The sequence below is a fragment of the Papaver somniferum genome, chromosome 9 (assembly GCF_003573695.1).
Source record: "Papaver somniferum cultivar HN1 chromosome 9, ASM357369v1, whole genome shotgun sequence".
NCBI classification, from domain to species: domain Eukaryota; kingdom Viridiplantae; phylum Streptophyta; class Magnoliopsida; order Ranunculales; family Papaveraceae; genus Papaver; species Papaver somniferum.
In genome coordinates this window covers 55,761,525-55,781,094 of record NC_039366.1, presented here as the reverse complement: position 1 = coordinate 55,781,094, position 19,570 = coordinate 55,761,525, and the positions used below count along the sequence as shown (strand labels likewise).

The window sequence follows — 19,570 nt, the reverse complement described above, 5'->3', positions numbered from 1 at the left end:
GTTCACACTTCGTGTGATCGTCTATGGATACGAGATCGAGACAATACGACAACAAGATAACTTTGTCATGTCCCATGTAATAGTTATGGGCACCCATTGGTTATGGGCATCCTTAGTTGTAGGTAGTGGTTGTAGTCTCACTTGTGTGAGTGGCACATTCTTCTAGATGTTCCCTATTTAGTTGAGAGTATGTAATCTTCCTTCCGTAGTGAATCGAATAGAATTGTGTTGTTGTGTTCTTCTTTCTCTTTTAGGGTTTTACCCTTCAATCTTACAGAGTAGATCCTGTAGATTGAGCCTGATCACTCATTTGTAGTGTAGATCACTACAAGTGGTATCAGAGACGGTCTTTCCTTGGATTGATCATGGATGATGGTAATGGATTTAAGGCTTTAGCTGGGCAATTATCTACTTTTCTTCGGGTTCAAGAAGTAACAACAAGGGTTTTAAAAAATAAACCCTCTCATGTGCTTCTAGCCAAATACAAGAAAATTTTAGCAAGAGAAACGAAGAAATTGCTGTTACTGGAGCGTGAGATATATTTGAGTCAATCTGTTGATGAGAATTGGGAATCAAATTCATGGGAGAGAGCTTCGAATTAATTGGATCTGTGTTGAAGGAAGTGACGCTCATGGAGAAAGAAATCGGTCAAAAACTGGAAGAACCTCCTACTGATTCAATTTCATTAAACGATTTCACTTCAAAAACTTCTCTTCTAGCAACAAACAAAGGTAATTATCGATCCAGTTTCAATCCCCAATTTTCAATTATTGATAGAGCTAAAGATGGCAGTTCAAATCGCAACTGTGAGAAATCAGTACCGATTCATGAAAATGTTTCTTCTCACAAAACCGAGTCCATTTTTTCCTTCTATGATGGGTGCAAAGTGAATCTACTATTTCTGGATTACCAAGAGGGTAAGCTTTTCGATTCCATAATCAATTCAGTTAATGATTTTGTTAAGAAGAATTTCGTCAAATTGAGCGAGGAGGATTTCAAACAAGTACTATTAACCCTAACTCACAGATTATTAATGGCTAACTGTTCTTCCAGTATTATGAATTCTTCTCGTAGCTTATTCGATCGTGGAAAATACAAATTGAAGTTTGATTTTAGATTGAGGTTATCTTATTGCATGGGTTTTCAATTTTTGGATAATTTGTATACAAAAATTGTTCAGAAGCTTGTTTATCAAAGGGGGTATCAATCAAATTGGTTTTCTGGTGATTCAATCTCTTGTATTCTAGAGAATGATGGTTTTATTACTACTGCTTGATATATGTTTGATAAAATGCTTGAGTGCGAAGTTATGAGAAGGTTATTTGATCGAGGAAAGCAGTTTGAAGCTATTAAAAGGTATTCTTATTATGTTCAAAGTAATTCTGAATTCAATGGGAAATATGTTTATGAGCTAGTTCTTACAATAGGGTACATATTAGATTCAATATTTGAGAACTCGACTGGGTGTGTAATTGTTAAAGATGGTAATAGGTGTTATGGTAGAAAACTGTTTGTGCAAAGGTCCCAGAGAGGTGGTAGCACCAGGTATAGTCTTGGTAGAAGGATATTTGATCGTGGTAAAGAAATTGATGTATTCAGAAGGGAATTATGTATATGAGCTAATTCTGGGAGTTGGATACTATTAGATTTTTTATTCGAGTATTCAATTGTGTTCTTGTTGGTTATCAAAGGTGACAGTAGAGATGATTGCAAGTGCTTTGAGAAAATGATGTAGCAAGTTGTTCTTCTATGGACTAAATGGCTACTTCAAATGCCAAGAAAAAATGAGTCTGGCAATGCAGACCAACTATTGGATCAAATACCTGATCGTCACAGCTGGAGTTTGAAAGATGATGAAGTGTTGTGTTAAGGGCTTAAATTGGATACTATATCCTGTAATTCAGTGATCACTCAGGTCCTAAAGAAGTATGAGGTTGGGATGGCCCAGGAAGGGCTTGATATAATTCATAATACTATTGCGTGGAGTTGTTATATAGATGCAGATTTCTTTCTTTTGCAGCTTGCCGATGGGGTACCTATGAAAGTAACACGTCTCCATATTTGATCAACAAAGATTCATCTTAATGCAAAAGAGGAGTATGATGTATTGAGGGTTCTTGCGAAGAGTTTAAAAGAAAGTAAGTCATCTGCGATCTTGAACTCCGACGGAGATTTTTTAGTGTTCCCTGACTATTCTCTCATGTATTTGCGCTATCCTCAACATGAATCTTCTTACTGTTATCGACTATTACACTTGATATACCAGCCAGTGGACGGTTATACCAAGTTAGGGTACTATGGACAGATAATGGGATTACAGATGATGTTCATAGTGATTCACATCCCCGTTGTGTCGATATTCGCGTGGTACTTGAAATGGAAATTCAAGTTGTTTCCAACTGGGTTGTGCAGTGTGATAAATGTTAGGTGGGTTGATAATATGTTTATATCAGTGGGGTGTCTTGACATCAACCGGACCTATAAGAGCAACTGGTTCTGCGAAGGCAAGGTCCATAATAAAATTGCAGTAATTCTTCGGAGGAGCAATATATTTCTGTCAAGTACTATATGACTTTTCACCGAGTTACCTGAAACACCTGTCTGTATGGGTTATTGACGTTTGCTGTTTGATAGAGGTAAAATACTTGGCAGTGTAATGATGCCACTATACAAGCACCGCTCTTTTGGATTCCAGGCTCCTATGTAACTGCCAGGACAGTGTCATGGCTCGTCAGAAATCCTTATACGGCCGATGGACAGTCGCAGAAATTCTTCTATGTCAGAAATTCACCGGTTTTATATAAAGGCGGAATTCATACAGCGTATGAGCTTTGCAATTCACAGAAAAATGGTCAGTTGTTTGTTGGGATGGGAGTTGAAATTTTTAGCATCGGGACTAAATGTTTTCTCATGTTCACTCAAATTATAAATGTGTTGATATGGGATGCTTACTTGAGGTGGAAAGTTACAGTAAGTTGTTATGCTAAGCTCAACTGCGTACTGATGACGTGGGTGTTCATAGGTAAACTCGAGAAGAATTTTAGTTCGTTCGAATCCCTTGTAAGAGAAGTGGGAGTTCATGCCATGACTGTTGAAGCTACAGGTTCATGGAGTGTGGAAATTGTTAACTGGATCAGTGTAACTAGTATGGGAATTCACTTCTACGCGGGAAAGGTCACCACGAACAAGTTTCTTTAGTACAAAAGAGAAAAGTACAAGCTGAAGATACCGAAATATTTCAAGCAGTGTGCCTTCTAATCAGGTATGCTAATTGTATGAATATCAGCATTAGTCAGAAACATCGTTACATTCCGCTCAAGGTGCTCCTGGCTGTAATTACAAAGATGAAAGGTAGATTTCCATCCATGCCTTAGATAAAATAGGTAAAAGCAATATTGTGAAGCATGTGGAAATGTTGGAACATAACAATCCAGCCTCTCTTGAGTTGTTATCATCAGTTCACATAATTGCCGCTATACTGGACGGTATGCCGGTACTTATTCCTGACAGTCAACTAAATGAAACATATTCTGGTTTAGGTGATAAAAATGGAAAGACTTGCGGCAGTCAGCAAAATTCTATGTTTGAAAGAATATCAAGTCGACTGGTTGATTTTCGTGCAACAACTACCGTCATGGATGCTCAATGCAGTTGCAGAGAAATATCAGGTGGACTTGTGAGACGAGTGGTGCAGCGTTTCAAGGCCTCACATGGTTTCTATTAGCAGTGTGTTTCTGGTCTTGTAATAGGTCTCTTTCCAGCACTCCATCTAACTCTTTAACTCATATCTTTGAGGACAAGGATAATTTAAAGGGGTGGGTATTTGTCATGTCCCATGTAATAGTTATGGGCACCCATTGGTTATAGGAATCCTTAGTTGTAGGTAGTGGTTGTAGTCTCACTTGTGTGAGTGACACATGTCTTCTAGATGTGCCCTATTTAGTTGAGAGTCTGTAATCTTCCTTCCGCAGTGAATCGAATAGAATTGTGTTGTTGTGTTCTTATTTCTCTTTTGGGGATTTACCCTTCAATCTTACAGAGTAGATCCTGTAGATTGAGCCTGATCACTCATTTGTAGTGTAAATCACTACAAACTTGCGTTATTGACCATGGATACAAGATCGATACAATACAACAACGAAGTATGTTTACTTGATAAAAGGTTTGGACTTAACCAAACACAATAGGATTGCTATCAAGTAAATAGGAATTAATGTTTGTGTAATTTACTTTAAATTATAATAACAACAATTATAATTGCGGAAAATAAAAGTAAATGACACAACAAGATTTTGTTAACGAGGAAACTGCAAATGCAGAAAAACCCCGGAACCTTGTCCAGAATTGAATACTCTCAGGATTAAGCCGCTATACAAAATCTAAACCAACTTCGTATAGTTGAGACCAAGCAACTAAACCTATAGTTCACCTAGTTCCGACCTGCGCCTCCAACTTGTTAATAAGTCACGCACTTGGAACAATTCCTTTGGTTCGTATTCCAAACAGTAAAGGAACAACAAATCCGTACGGTAACAACTCTTTTCAACCAAGTGATATGAGTTCGACAAAAGGCTCTTCCGTTTATCCCAATAAAATCCTTTGTCAGGTCCTTAGATCTATCCAATAACAATTACCAAAGTAATTGCCAAGATTTTGCAATCAGTACTTTTAATCACAACGAGTTGTATTGATGCCGATCTACTCAACTAATCAATCAAATCTATCGCAAAGATAAATCTATTATAGTTGGATCCTTTTTAGCCGAAACAAGTATTGTGCACACCAAAGATTATGAACCCAAATCAGAAATCTTCTTCGTCTTCAAATCTTAGATCTTCAATAAACACATGCACACAATCAACTTGAATCTCTTGTGATCAATCACACACAGAACGAAGTCTGTTAACAATGGATTATCACAAGACGTCTTTAGAACTACAAACAATCTAAAGATCCCCGTCGAAAATTCGATCTAGTTTGAGTGAATCTTATATCAGAAGAGAAGCTTCTCAAGCATAAACAAACTAGGTGCAATCAAAGTTCAACAACCGTTAGTCAATCAAATCAATTGAAAACTAATAATAAACTGCAATTATCTAGTTTCCCACCAACGGTATTAATAGAGCTTCTCAATCCCAAAGAAGTCTTTAAACCGAGCGGCCGTAAGAGATTTCACCTAATTAGGCTACTTTCCTCTCCGAATAGGCGGCTCCACTGGTAACAACACAACTAGGTGGTTTTGCTGGATCTGAGGATTAGTTTGCTTAAAATGGAAACTTCAATATTTATAGACCAAGGAAGTATGGACACCAAGGAATTTCCAAAACCGAAAATATTCTCAAGATATGCAATATACTTCCAAATTCGGTTTCCATAATTCCTGGAAATGCTTTGTCCAAATATTGACCGAAAATCTCTTAGAAAATCTCCAACTAGTAAATACACATTACTAATTTTTATTTTCTAAAGATATGCATAACTAAAAACCTTAATTAAAAGATTCTTAATTTATTTCGATCCGGGATTCTCCTTTAGCTATTAAGGAATATCTTTGAACAATAAAAGATAAGCGTTACTGCACATGTTCAAAGTATGTATACATCTTTACTTTGTAAGTCCTTTTTCATACTTACAATCTTGGAACCGATTTGCCGCACTTTCAAACAAGTTTAGAATTGGTTCATCTGACTTCCAAGAACTACGTGATTGATTATCCTATTAAATCACCAAACATGGGTTTCACGGTTCTACCAAAACAAGTTTTGGTTCTACCTCCATGTGGGTACTAGAATTAGTCACGCTAGTTACCAAAACTTGGTTGACTAGGTACTAGGGTCGGTTCCCACATATATATGATATCTAACTTGTATTTGGTGCACATGTCCATAAGATCGGTTCCCAATAACTAAAAACGTGTTGCACATGTTCATAGGATCGGTTCCCAATAACTAGAAACTTGTTGCACCTCTTACAAGGATCGATTACCCTTTTTTCATCGGTTGCACCTCTTACTAGGATCGGTCCCCCAATGTCTAGAGTTGGTCATACCAATTACAACAAATCGATCATACCATCTCAGGTGATTACTTAAGATCGGTTTCACTAATAAAAAGTCATACCAATACAAAAGTCAGGCCCTGTGAATAGTTTTACCAAGAACATAAACAAGTCATGAACGGTTATACTAAACACACATATTGGTAATTCAAAAGATATGCAATGAATAACAATACCAATAAGCCTAGTGATTTCCCTTTCGATTCACAAAACAATTTTATGAATGTACTTCCTTTAAGCGAACGTAAAACATTGTTTATTAGGACGAAATATTCACCTCATACCCATACATAATCACAATAGCATTCAAACGATTATGTCGATGTCTTATATACGAAGTTCAATAGATAAGCTTATTCCTTAATACTACGTCTAACTAGAGTATAATCATTCATAGCTTCGCAGTTATGTTTTCAATATGCACGATTCGAAAGATACGTTGGGTAATGAAACAGTTCAAGTCAAATATTACTAACCTCAAGTGGAAGGATGATGTCGTCGTTGTAGCTCCTTACTTCTTCACATTCTGCAAGTCTTCACGTAATACTTGTAATGTCTCATATCCTAATACTTTCAAGCTAACCTATACGAAGTTGACTCTAGCATATAATCAAGCGACTCTTTAAATGAGTTTTGATTCACTAAAATATGACAACCAAACTTGACATACCAACACTTGGTGGGTTCAACTGATCTATGCTCTAACACAAATAACCCTAAAAAATAGAAAATTAGTTTTATTCAGTAAATTACCTACTAAAACTTAAAAAAAAAAGAAATCTTGCTATGGTCTGGTCTAAAAATGACGGAATCTGAGAAAGAAATTAATGAAGGCTAAGTTTTTTTTTCCTTTGGATAGAAGGGGAAAGGAAAGGAAAAAGAGGAATCAAATTCCTTAATAAATCAAAATCTTAGGTATCTAATTCAGGCATGTATGTAGCCTTTTTATCGAAATGTTCATTCTCTTGCAAAGTTTTTGTACTTCGTATTATTGTTGATTTTTTTTCCATTGATTTGGTTGGACAAGAAACCTTGTTAACCTAACATTGACAAAGATTGATTGTTACCGACTTGTGTTACACTAAAAGTCCTATAAGTTTCACAATTTAAACTTACATCACGAATATCCGAGCCTTCAACTATGTTTTGTAAACGATCGACAAGCATGCCAAAACTTGTATGTTAGAGCATTGCTCAGTCGAACTCGTAAGCGTTGCTATCTCAAGCTTGTTGTCAAATTTGGTTGATCAAAACTATATCTTGATTTCTAGTCTACTTATAGCTATGTCTCGGATTAAAATAGAAGTGTTTAGTTGAGCATTAGACTTCACGACGTTCACCAATTGAAGAAGAAGATCTACTGAAGACTTTGGAGGAACTTCGATGACAAAATGTATGTGGAGACGAAAACTTATCTATCACTCAGAAGTCTATCAATTCTATCTACTAATGAGACGAATCCATATAGCTATATAGACTTTAAATTTCGAGTCGAGTTTATCTCATTAATATAATTCTCGAAATATGAGTTTATGGCTTAGAATGCTTCATCATCTACTTGACAACTTTAGTTATGAACAATTCATTTGTTGGAAACTAAATATTAAGTCAAGATATGTGAAAATTACCTTGAACATCTTACATGATTTGTGTGAGACAATCATTTGATGTTAACTCGGGATGCTTCGTATTGATCAAATAATCATTTGAAAATTACTTGAAGCTATTGGTATGCGTAAGATTACCATTGTCGTTAGTCTAAGGATGTTTCAAATCGATTATCGAAAGTTTTAGAACTACGTACTACCAAAGTCTGGATACAACACAGTATGCATACCCAGTATGCGAACTGTGAAATACTAGTTGGGTCCGGAACTCTCGTTTGCGAACAATGTTTGCGGACGAGTTTATATGTATGGGTCTGCAACTGTGGTTTGCGAACGACAAAACTAGGTAAGGTCCGGAACGGTAGTTTGCGAACTCAGTGGGTAGGTTCTAAAATCGGCAAGTATGACAACTTGTTCACATACTCTGTATGCAAACTAAATTGTATACAATCATGAACTCAAGTTCGTTTCCGATCTCTGCTTGTGAACTAAAGTCCCTGAATTTTCAATGACTTTAAGGTATGCGAACTTGGTTTGCAAACCGTGGCATTACGTTCATGAATTGGTTCTTGTATACGCACTTTGTACACATACAAACCAAGCCGAATATGTTTCAAATGCTTCACATATATTTCCATGAGATATTGAGCATTTGAACAACTCTCTTAATTAAAACACATTTAGATACATTTGATCATCTATCAATTGGTTGATTATCAGATTGGGTCTAGAAGTGTTTGATGAAAATAGCTGAGCCAAAAGTGTTCATATGGCTAACTTCGGTTAACTGTTATTGAGCCAACTCATTATACACGTTTAGGTACGGTTCATCCATATCTGAATATAAGTATATTTCATTTGTACGTATCAAGCTAAACCATCTAACGGTGAAGAATGATTGTTTATTTTCTAAGCAAGCTTAGCTTGAATCTTTCGGTCATATAAACAACCAATTCATTTGAATATTGTTATGAAGTGATCAAGAAGATTTGTTTTCCTTGGACACCCATATAAAGGAAAACGAAAACAAAACCTACAAAAACTCCAACTGAAACAAAAACTAACCTAGAGAATCAGCTTGAGTGCGACATACTCTGAACACATGCCGTTGGCTTACACCGGAAGATGTCATAGTCACATCCCCTCCACTAGCAGTCGTATCGTCTCTGAACTTCTTATATATGTCTCCTTTATAAAATTTCCGCGTTCTAATAACCAATATAACGAAGCAAGAGCTCCAAACCCTGTTACTGCAGCCATTATGATAAAAGAAAGCCGATAGCAATGTACTCCGATACAAGTTAACTCCTTCACTGATACATGTCCCAGGTTTGGAAATTGCTTATGAGCTTCTCTGCCGTATAGCACTCCTGCAGTTTTCACATTCAACACATAGGATCCGATAGGGCTTGCCAACTGGCCGCAATTGAACAAGGTGGAGTAAAATTTAAGCCCGAAAAGTTCAGATATGATGGTAAATAACAAAGTCAATTGAGCACCAAATGAGAAGCCAACGAGAATGGACGCTATGTATATAGACCCGTCAAATGGAAATGCAATTAAGAGATGACCAACACATGACAATAGAAGAACGATCGTCATCATCAGAGGACGGGGAAAACCATATTTTGCAAGAAGAGCTTCCGTTATAAAACCAGAAAATACCCGCCCTGAATAATTCCATATACTTACAAGAGAAGCAAATGTACTTACTGTAAGAGCAGGATAGCCTAATGCCTCGCCAATCTGACCCAAGTTATCAATTGCGGCTAAGCTTGATCCAAGACCACAAAATGTTGCTAGGAAGATAATCAACATGTCAATGCTTAATAGAGCTTGTAAAATTGTATAATCCTCACCTCTGTTTGGGGGGTTGAACACGTTCGAATACCAAGAATCTACTGATTTTTCTGCCAATTCTGCAGACTTCGGCGGTGGTGCTGTTGAATCCGTAACAGGTGGTTTTTGTATGACTACATCTGCCAGGGGTTGTTTTTTGGAATTCCATATCCCAATTTCCTCCTTAATTGCAACAAGAAGAGGAAGGAACAAAATGAGACACACTATGGTTGCGGTCACAACGTACCCTCCATGAGGAAATCTGATCTTCTTCTGTGTTATGATTATGCACATGAGAAACAGCGCTAGTGCTATCGAGATATAAAGAAACTGATAGAATACTTTTTTCTCATTTGGTTGTCGAACAACGGGCATCTCCCGAATAGTGTAAACGAAAAGTACAGATACTGCAGCAGGTAGCCAACCAATAAGCAGGATAAGGGATTTAGAGTCATTACCATAAATTGCAAAGTAAACTTGTGTCAGCACTGCTCCGCCGAGGCCGACAAATCCTTTTAAAAGACCCAACATGATGCCTCGACTCTCAGGGAAATTCTTAACACAAGGAACTAACGAGCCAGTGTTCGCGAAATTTTGAGAATTTGCACCAATGCATATAAACACATATGCCAAACTTTAGGTTTAGCAATTTTGCCTGTGACAGCAAGCCAGATCATCAAATACCCAAAAAAGTTCATTCCAGCTCCAATTAGAAGAACAACCCATGAAGGTGCTATTTCAGCAATTAAACCCGACGGCACTCCAATATTTGCACCAAAATCTTTGAAAAACCCAATTAAATTAAGCGTTTCTTGATCGTACCCGAGTGAAGATTTTATCTGTTTTGAATATGTACCAAAGAGATATGTCGCACCAGCACCTGTCATGATAAGAAACGATGCAAAAATCATGAACCATCGTCCCTTTATTAGGTGTACCATAAACTGAATAGACTCTGGTCCATTACCACACCTTGAACTAGTAGTAGTACTCATGGCGGTAGGATAAAGAAGAGGGTAAGAAAATATGAAAAAAAAATGAAGAAGAGAGCAATGAAATGATTGAAAATTGGAAGGTGAAATTTCGTCAGATAAAGAAGTAGAGTGAAAACTAATATAGGCATTTAATTAGGAAGATCTTTGTTGAATTTGCTAATAATTAGGAAGATTTATATCCATAACTAACTATTTAGTCCATTTAAAGAAAACTTCAAACACAAATTGGATGACGAAGTTAGAAACAGCTGTGAATGATAATATTCATATGTGAAAACTACATCCAAACCCATTTTACAGATTTCTTCCACTGTGAAACGCATGCTCAGAAAAGTTCAGGCGCGCACCCATTTTTTGGGGTAAAATTTCTCCCACACCCAGAATTTCTAAAATTATATTTCTTCACACTCAGCAAAATTTCTTCTTCAATTCCTTCTCTTCTTCTTCTTCTCTACTGTGAGTTTATTCTCTATTGATTCTTAGGTTACAAATCGAACAAAGTTGAAGCTGCTGCCGAATCTGGTGATGGTTGAAAAGAATATTTGTTAATAAGAGAGAAAAGCAGAAACGGAGATGAAGAGATTGATAAGAAAATGAAATCCGGACAAAGCTTCATCAAGGAGGATGAATTCTCTATGCGCTTTTTTCAATTTACTCTTTTTATTATTAGATCTGATGATTTTATAAACAAAACTTTGAGAAAGCTTTTCTAAAAACTTTGCTTGTTCTCTTTTACAAATCTGATTTTTGTTTTCGAAACCTTGATTCGAAGTGAGTTTTGGTTGTAGATTTGCTGTCAGCGAATCATGCTTGGCAAACCCATTCAGTGAATTACAAAATTTTATGCATCGAAATTTGGATTCAATTTTGTTAAACCAAATAACTATCACTTTCGGATGGCTAACCCAGTCTCTGAGTTCCAATACTATAAAAGGCATATTCGTCTGATCCGTTGTACAATAATTCGTGTATAACGTTCAAGAAACAGTTTATGAGAACGATCCAGGGAGGGTGGTTAACAAGGAGAAGAAAGCTAGAGATTCTAAGGCGTTTGCAAATTCTTCGACCAAGGAGTTATCAACCTTTGTTGTTTACAATAGTTTGCTTCGAGCTCCATCGCTTCCGCCATCAGTTGGGAGATCAAATAAGGTTGTACAAGAGAAAGAATTTAATAGAAGAGTGAGCAGATTGACAAAGCAAGCATCACTTAGCTCTTCAAAAAGCGTTACACATCAACCACGGGAATCTAAGATTCAACAAGACCATAGAGGACATTCAAAAAATATTCAAAAAATAGTTATTGGTAATCAGAAACAGTGGATGAAAGATTATCCAGCCTCGACTACCAATTCTTCAAAAGGGTCATTAATATTTTCTCCTAATTTGCTTCGAACCCCATCATTACCACCCTTAAGGAAGGAGGAGGAATCTCTTCGCAGATCAAGCAAGTTATCTCGGCAATTATCGCTTACCTCTTCGGATGCAATGCCTTCAATAAACATTCCTAAGGTACTCACCATTTTCAAAATTTTGGCTTGTTTATGAAATCCAATCCAATTTATCTATTTTAGCAATGGTGAAATGAATAGAGAGATACAAAAATGTACCACTCTACCTGTTTGTTACCAACAATAGATATGTACAAATTATAATGCACATGTCACAATATTGTACCATCCAAAGTGATAGTTATGCAGATATGAGGTGTATTTTTTATTTTTGTTTATGCTTTATACTTCTTGTTTCCCCTATTTCCTTTTTCTCCCCTATTTCCTTGTTTTTAAAATATTTATGTAACTACATGTGTAGTTGTCAAAATGGATGCATTACTCGTTATGAAGCTTTAAAAATGGTTGCATAATATGTTGTGCAACTTTGAAAATGGTTGCATAACCTGTTATGCACATACAAAAGTTGTTGTATAACTTTTTATGCGATTTAGAAAATGGTTGCATAATACGTTATGCAACAACTTTTTTGTCACTATTGAAACCAATAAAAATAAAGAGAGCATAATTCGTTATGCACTTACAATAATATCTGCATAACATGTTATGCAGTCGTGAAAATGGAAGCATAACATGTTATGCATCCAAAAATATGGCTGCATAATGCATTATGCATCGAAAAAATTGCTGCACAATCTTTTATGCATCGAGAAAATAGATGCATAATGCATTATGCATCAATTTTTTATGTACGCGCTAAAATCAACCAAAACAATGGCTACATAACTTGTTATAGATGCATAACTTTGTTATCCAAATGCATAATTTGTTATGCATTGGAGAAAATAGTTGCATAATTCATTATGCGTCTGCAGAATGTGTTATGCATCTTTTTTGGTGGCTGCAAAATAGTTATGTATCAAGTTTTCGAAAATTTTCCTAAAATGATGAACTTTCGATTTTTTTATGAAAAACAAAAATTTGATATTCTTGTTTGTACTCGTTGCGTAGCTCTCTCAAAAAGATTTCCAACGATATAAAATTTGTAAAATTCTAAGGCGCGGATTTTTAGATATGTTATATCCAAGTTGCGTTGCCAATTATACCCCTGATGCATAACCCGTCATGCGGATGCATAATCCGTCATGCAGACATTTTTAATAATTTCATATAATTATGGGTGTCACGGAAATAATTATGGGTGTCACCGTACCTAAAATTAATTGTGGGCCTGACAATGAGAATATTAGTTTTTTTGGGCCTGCGCCTAAGTTTCCCTATTCATATTGGCCTTATCTTAAAGTAAATCTCAAAACGGAACAAGAATAGGCCCAGTTAAATAAAATTAGGTAACTCACTGGCATCTGATCGGCTGACTGCTGGAGTGCTGGGTCTTGGATAGTGAACCTAAAACTGAGTTATGCATATGCCAGGAACGATTTTTTGGGGACCATGGTTTTTTTTGGGGGACCATGGTTTTATTTTGGATAAAGACATTAGAAGTAAATCTAGGTCACCCCTTATCTAGATATTTATATTAATACCTAAATTACCCTCCTGATTAATTTTGGGTGATGATTAGTTAGTGTTAATAATAGTTAGTGTAATGATTAGTGAGATGATTAAGTTAAAGATAATTAGTGAGATTAAAAAATCAGATGGTTTTTTTTAAAGAAGTAGAATTATTGAGAGAGTAAAGTTAGAGAAGATGAAGAAGGAAAACATGAAAAATGATGGATTTTACCAACCACAACCGGAGGAAGGGTATTTGGGTACCCAGGTACGCTTCAAACTTAGATAATGTTGGTTGAATTGCTCCAAACTTTCAAAAAAAATGAAATTTTGTATGTAGATTTGGGCCAGTTCGGTTACCATATGTCAAGAACATGTAACTGAACACACTTGAAAGTGTAGTTCAGTTACGTTTTCCAAACACGCAGGTTACCGAACTCGCTCGTTAATGGAGGTTTTGGTCGTACAGTGTAATGTTCGGTTATCTAGGATAAAATGGTAGGTAACCAAACTTTGAACTTAACAATTTATTTGGGTACATCTTGTGTGTTCGGTTAGTTCGCAAACTTCAACGCAACCAAGTTTCCAACCGAACTGCAGGTTAAAAGTAACCTAGTGTTAGAAGTTCGGTTGGTTCGCAAACTTCAACATATTTTGCGAATCAACCGAACTGGGCTTATATATGCATATATGCAATTAGGCAAACGTTCGGTTACTACGAAATTTATTTTTTTGGCGAATTAGGTAGAGTTCGGTTACGAAGTTTCAAAGGTAGAGTTCGGTTATAAAGAAAACTTAATATTTTTGCGAACGAACCGAACTTGTGGACTTCTCATTGTTTTCGTAAACTAAAGTTCGGTGATATCCTTATTTTGCAAAGGAACCGAACTTATGGACTTGTGTTGTTCTAATACAAGGAGTTCGGTTAAACGTATTTTTTTGCGAATCAACCAAACTCTGAGTTCGGTTAAGAAAAAATTAATTCGTGATAACCGAACTTTTATCTGAAAAAAAATCCTCCATTAAACCTCTCTGCAACTTCCATTTTCAACTCATTTTAATGATTACTTCTCATTTATTCAACCAAAAACGAATGACAAGTAATGGGTTTGTGAGAATATCTTTGTTAATGTTTTAAATTAAGCTATATATATATATATAGTGGTGGCGGTGGTTGGTAGTGGTGGTAATCATAGGTGGTGGTGGTAATTGGTGGTTGGTGTTGGTGATAATCAGAGGTGGTGGTGGTGGTAATCGGCGGTGGTGGGCGGTGGTAATCGGTGGTTGGTGGTGGTGATAATCGGAGGTGGTGGTGGTAATCGGCAATGGTGGGAGGTGGTGGTGGGAGGAGGTGGTGGTTATATATATATAGGTGGTTATTGGGTTGGTTTTAAATTAAATTAGGTTAAGAGTAGGTTAGTCATTTCAATGCTTTAGGACACCTCTTATAACTATAGGGAAGGTAGCCTAATAAAACCATGGTCCCCTCAAAAAAATCATGATCCCTAAAAAATCGTTCATATGCCAGCTTGGAGCTCACCGGGTCGGATGTATTCCAAGTTGGATTCTTTGAATCCCAATGGCACAATGTAGGCCAAGATATTATTGGGGTTGTTAAAATATTTTTTTTTGCGACGAGTCTCATGCCTATAAAACTTAATGAAACATATATCTCTCTTATTGAAAAAACAATGAACCTAAAACTGCTAGTGATTGTAGTCCTAATTGGTCTTTATAGCATATTACAAGATTGTGTTTAAAATATTTGCCAATAGAATTGGGCCATTGCTCAAAAAGTTGATTTTTCCCTTTCAGGCAGCTTTTGTGTTAGGTAGATCAATTCATGATAATATTATTATTGTTGCCTGTAAAATAACTCATACTATGAAACAAAAAGAGGGCCATAGTGGCATTATGACCCTTAAATTGGATCTTTTAAAACTTTTGACAGATTTGAGTGGTGTTTTCTGATTAATGTTCTTAAGAAATTTGGTTTTTGTGATGATTTCTGCAACATGATTTATGAATGTATCTCCACTACTAGTATTAGCATCCTCTTAAATGGTTCTTCTTTCCAAAAATATTCTCCGTCTAGGGGCATAAGATAAGGGGACCCTCTCTCCCCTTATCTGCTTATTCTTGCTATGGAGTATCTCTTTAGATGTTTTATGTTGGCAGAAACTAATTGCATCATTTCTTCAGCGAAGGCAGTTAGAAGACCCCCTTCCATTTCCCATCTTCTCTTTGCAGACGACGTCCTCATCTTTACTATAGATAACATGCAGAATGTGGAAGGTATTCTGGGTATATTAAGTGACGTTGGTAAATACTCGGGTCAGTTACTTAATTTTGATAAATCATGTGTTTCCTTAGCAGCAACTTGAGCCCGGGTACTTGTTCTGATTTTGCTAATACCCTTAATATGGCCATGGTTTCTGATCCAGAAAAGTATTTGGGTGCACCTCTACTTCTAGGACAATCTAAAGTTAGATCTTTTGAACCTACGAGTTTTTGTTTCGTCTTTTGATAAATCAAGGTGAACATGAACCAATTGATACACTGGTATTATATTCCCGAAGAATAACCTAGTAATATCAATCACCTCACAATAATCTTAATCGTATGGAAGTGAAACAAGATATTTTTGGAATCACAAACGATGAGACAAAGATGTTTGTGACTAGTTTTTATCTTACCTATCAGAGATTAAATATCGAGCAAATCTTAGAGAAGATAGTACTCAACACGATAGAACAAAGTAAGATCAGAACACACAACTACAAAGAAAATAGTTGGGTCTGGCTTCAGAATCCCAGTGAAGTCTTTAAGTCGTTAACCTATAATGGTCTCAGGAAAAACCTAGGTTAAAGAAGAATCGACTCTAGTCGGAACTAGTATCACACAGGAGGTGTGAGGATTAGGTTTCCCAGTTGATAAAGTTCTCCCTTATATAGCCTTCAAATCAGGGGTTGCAATCAACGCTACCTTGGTAACAAAACATTCAATATTCACCGTTAGATGAAAACCTGATTATAATCAAACTAATATCTTTCAATCGTTAGATCGAACTTAGCTTGTTATACACAAATGAAATGCAACTTCATTTAGGTGTGAGTAACCGTACCCAAACGTGTGCACATGGTTGGCTCAACAATAGCTAACCGAAGTTAGCCATATGAACACTTTCATATCAACCTTGTTCATATTAATCACAACTAGTTCAAATGACTCAAATGAAACTAGTTATGGAGTTGTTCAATTGTTTATATTCTCATAGAAGTATACAAGACACAATTGAAGCAAAATCGATGTTGATTCACTTGAATCAATTCATAAACATTATAGCCACGGTTTGCAAAAGATTGCGTTCCTTAGTATATAAATGTGTTTGTTCATGAACAAACCGATTTTAGAACTTAACCAACTCAAGTATGCAAACGGGTCCGCATACTTAGAGTTCCAGACTTGGTCTGGGTTCGCCAGTATGCGAACGGGTACGCATACTGTCGTACTTAACCAAACTCAGTTGAATTCTCGAAATTGAACTTTTCATCCGGTACGCATACGGGTATACATACTAAGTTCCCGGACTTCAACTACCAAACCAGTACGCATACGGGTATAACTTGCAACAGTCAGCATACAAGTATGCATACTGTGCTATATCCAATCAATAGTTAATCGTTCTACACTCCATATTAATCATTGAAACATTCTTAGAAGACGGGAATAGCTGTCTCACACAAACTATTAGATTTAAAGCAATTTTCGAGTGGTCAATAGATCAATACGAACATTCTGAGTCTACATCAAATGACTGTCTCACACAAATCATGTAAGATGTTACCAGGCAATTTTCACATGATCATGTTTTGACTATCGTCAAGAATAAAGATAAACTTGGTTAAAGCGAAATCTTACCAACACATATTTCGAGAAATATGTAAGCAAGTTTAACTCAGCTCGAAATATCAAATGTATATAATATAATGTTTATATAGCTATACGACTTTTTTCGCAATGGGAGATAGAATAGAAATAGACTTCTGGATGATAGATGAGTTCAAGTCTCCACATACCTTTTGTTGATGAAGTTCCACAAGCTCCCCTTAGTAGTTCTTCGTCTTCAATCGATGAACGTCGTGAAATCTAAAGCTTAACTATACATTCTATCCTAATCCGAGACATAACTATAAGTAGACTAGAAATCAAAACTTATAGTTTTGGCAACTAAACTTGAAAAACAAGCTTGAGATAGCAACGTTTGCGAGTTCGACCGAGCAGTGCTCTAAAAATCTCCCTCTTTGTCAATTTTAGTGACAAAACTATAAATACATATGGATTACAAAATAAATAAACTTTGTAGCTTCTCATCCAAATGCTTGATTTCCTTGGCTCTTCAACATTCGAAATCTTCGTCACTTCCAAGTACTCCAGTGATTCTGAACGTGTTCAACTTAGCATCATAGTTGTTGAAGATCCATAGCCATAACAATAAGAAAACAATTGTTCTCAATTATTGTTATACAGTGTCATATTATTACTACACAGCATCAAAGTCCAATTGTATCACAACTTTGAAAATACTAGTAAGGTGATATGTATCACTCCCCATTAATCAATACTTCATCTCACAATGAAAACCACTCCCCCTTACATAATGATCCGTAAATTATATGTATTTGTAGTGTGAAGTACATATTAATTCTCCCCCTTTTTGTCAATATAAATTGGCAAATGTACAAAAACTAGTGGGATCATAGTAAAATTCTCATAGAGATATTTCATGACTAAAAGAGAACATATCAACTTTGTTTCGATGATTTCACATAGTCGAAACTTAGTGTATTCATTAAGGAGTTTATAAAGATACAAGAAAACTCCTACAATATTCCACAACCGCACTCCCCACAAAGATTTGGCAATTAAGCACAAGTTCAATTAAGAACTCTCCCCCATAAAATGCCATTCCCGAAAGAACAAAGAGGGACCTTACTTTTGCAAGAAAAAAAAGGATTTCTCTGGACATTAACAAATCCCATGAAATATGAATTTGTATCCAGAAAACTCAATTAAATTAACCACAAGAGAACCCATGATTAATTTAATCGGAAATGCTCAACATAAGAGAACTTACGGAGCCGAACAGTACTTTCACATAGAAGTGAATCAGGGAAAGATCAATACTGCGGAATATACAAAGATTCATTAGATTTTCATCAATATTTGAATAATGATACCATAGACTTAATCTTTGTCATCAAAAGTTCATTCTATTTTCCATCAATATGTGCATAGAAACATATAATAGACTTAACTTTTGACAAATATGGGACAATTATAGTTCATGGACGTAAACACACATATCTCATAAAATTATTATAAAATATAAAACCAATAAAGATTAATACTGCAAAATCATCTTCCAAAATAAACTTTAGAGTTTAAATAAATAAATCTAAAAATATTGCAAGATGATAATCGTTGGCAATAACAATGTGTTATCACAATATATGCTATTCCAAACCCTAGTTATCCTTCTTAAAACACAAGAATAAATTCTCATAAGAAGTTTCCTAGACAAAATAAAAGCAACAAGAGATAAGGAATTTAATCTTCATCTTCTTCATCGGAAACCATCCAAGAGGCTTGAACAATATCCATATCTTCCTTGATTTCGGGAAACTTAGTGGCAATTACATGTAATTGTTCTTGCACACACTAAACCATTTTTCCGCATTCGCAACAAAAATTCGTAACGGTCAAGTACCCGTTACGAATTTTTCTGTCACAAAAAGCCGTTACAAACCTGTTGTAACATAGTAAAGCCGTTACAAAGGTTTTTATGATTCGTAACAAATGTCAGCCGTTACGAATCATAACAAGCTAATGTTTTACGCGTGCTACTCACACGCTTGGTCACACTAGAGTCAGGTAACAGGTGTATTTGCGCGTGTGCCATTCAGCCGTGTGCCATTTTTTTCCACCCAACATGAATTACACTAGAGGACAATTACACCCTTGAAGATATGATTTTCTCCCCCTTCTCATCGTGTAAACCGCATTTCTCTTTTCCCTTTCTCTCTCTTTTTTTCTCCCCCTTCTCATCGAG

The 19,570-nt window shown here is 36.0% G+C and overlaps 1 long non-coding RNA gene and 1 pseudogene across 1 annotated transcript; one reads left to right on the top strand and one right to left on the bottom strand.

Annotated features, from left to right (window-relative positions):
- The first annotated feature begins 223 nt into the window (after positions 1 to 223).
- On the top strand, positions 224 to 4,004 carry LOC113310480. Its single transcript, XR_003341170.1, has 2 exons — positions 224 to 3,351; positions 3,540 to 4,004. It is a non-coding gene; the product is annotated as an uncharacterized LOC113310480 (long non-coding RNA).
- A 4,720-nt stretch (positions 4,005 to 8,724) lies between these two features.
- Positions 8,725 to 10,390, bottom strand: LOC113311969 (annotated as a pseudogene).
- Positions 10,391 to 19,570: the final 9,180 nt, after the last annotated feature.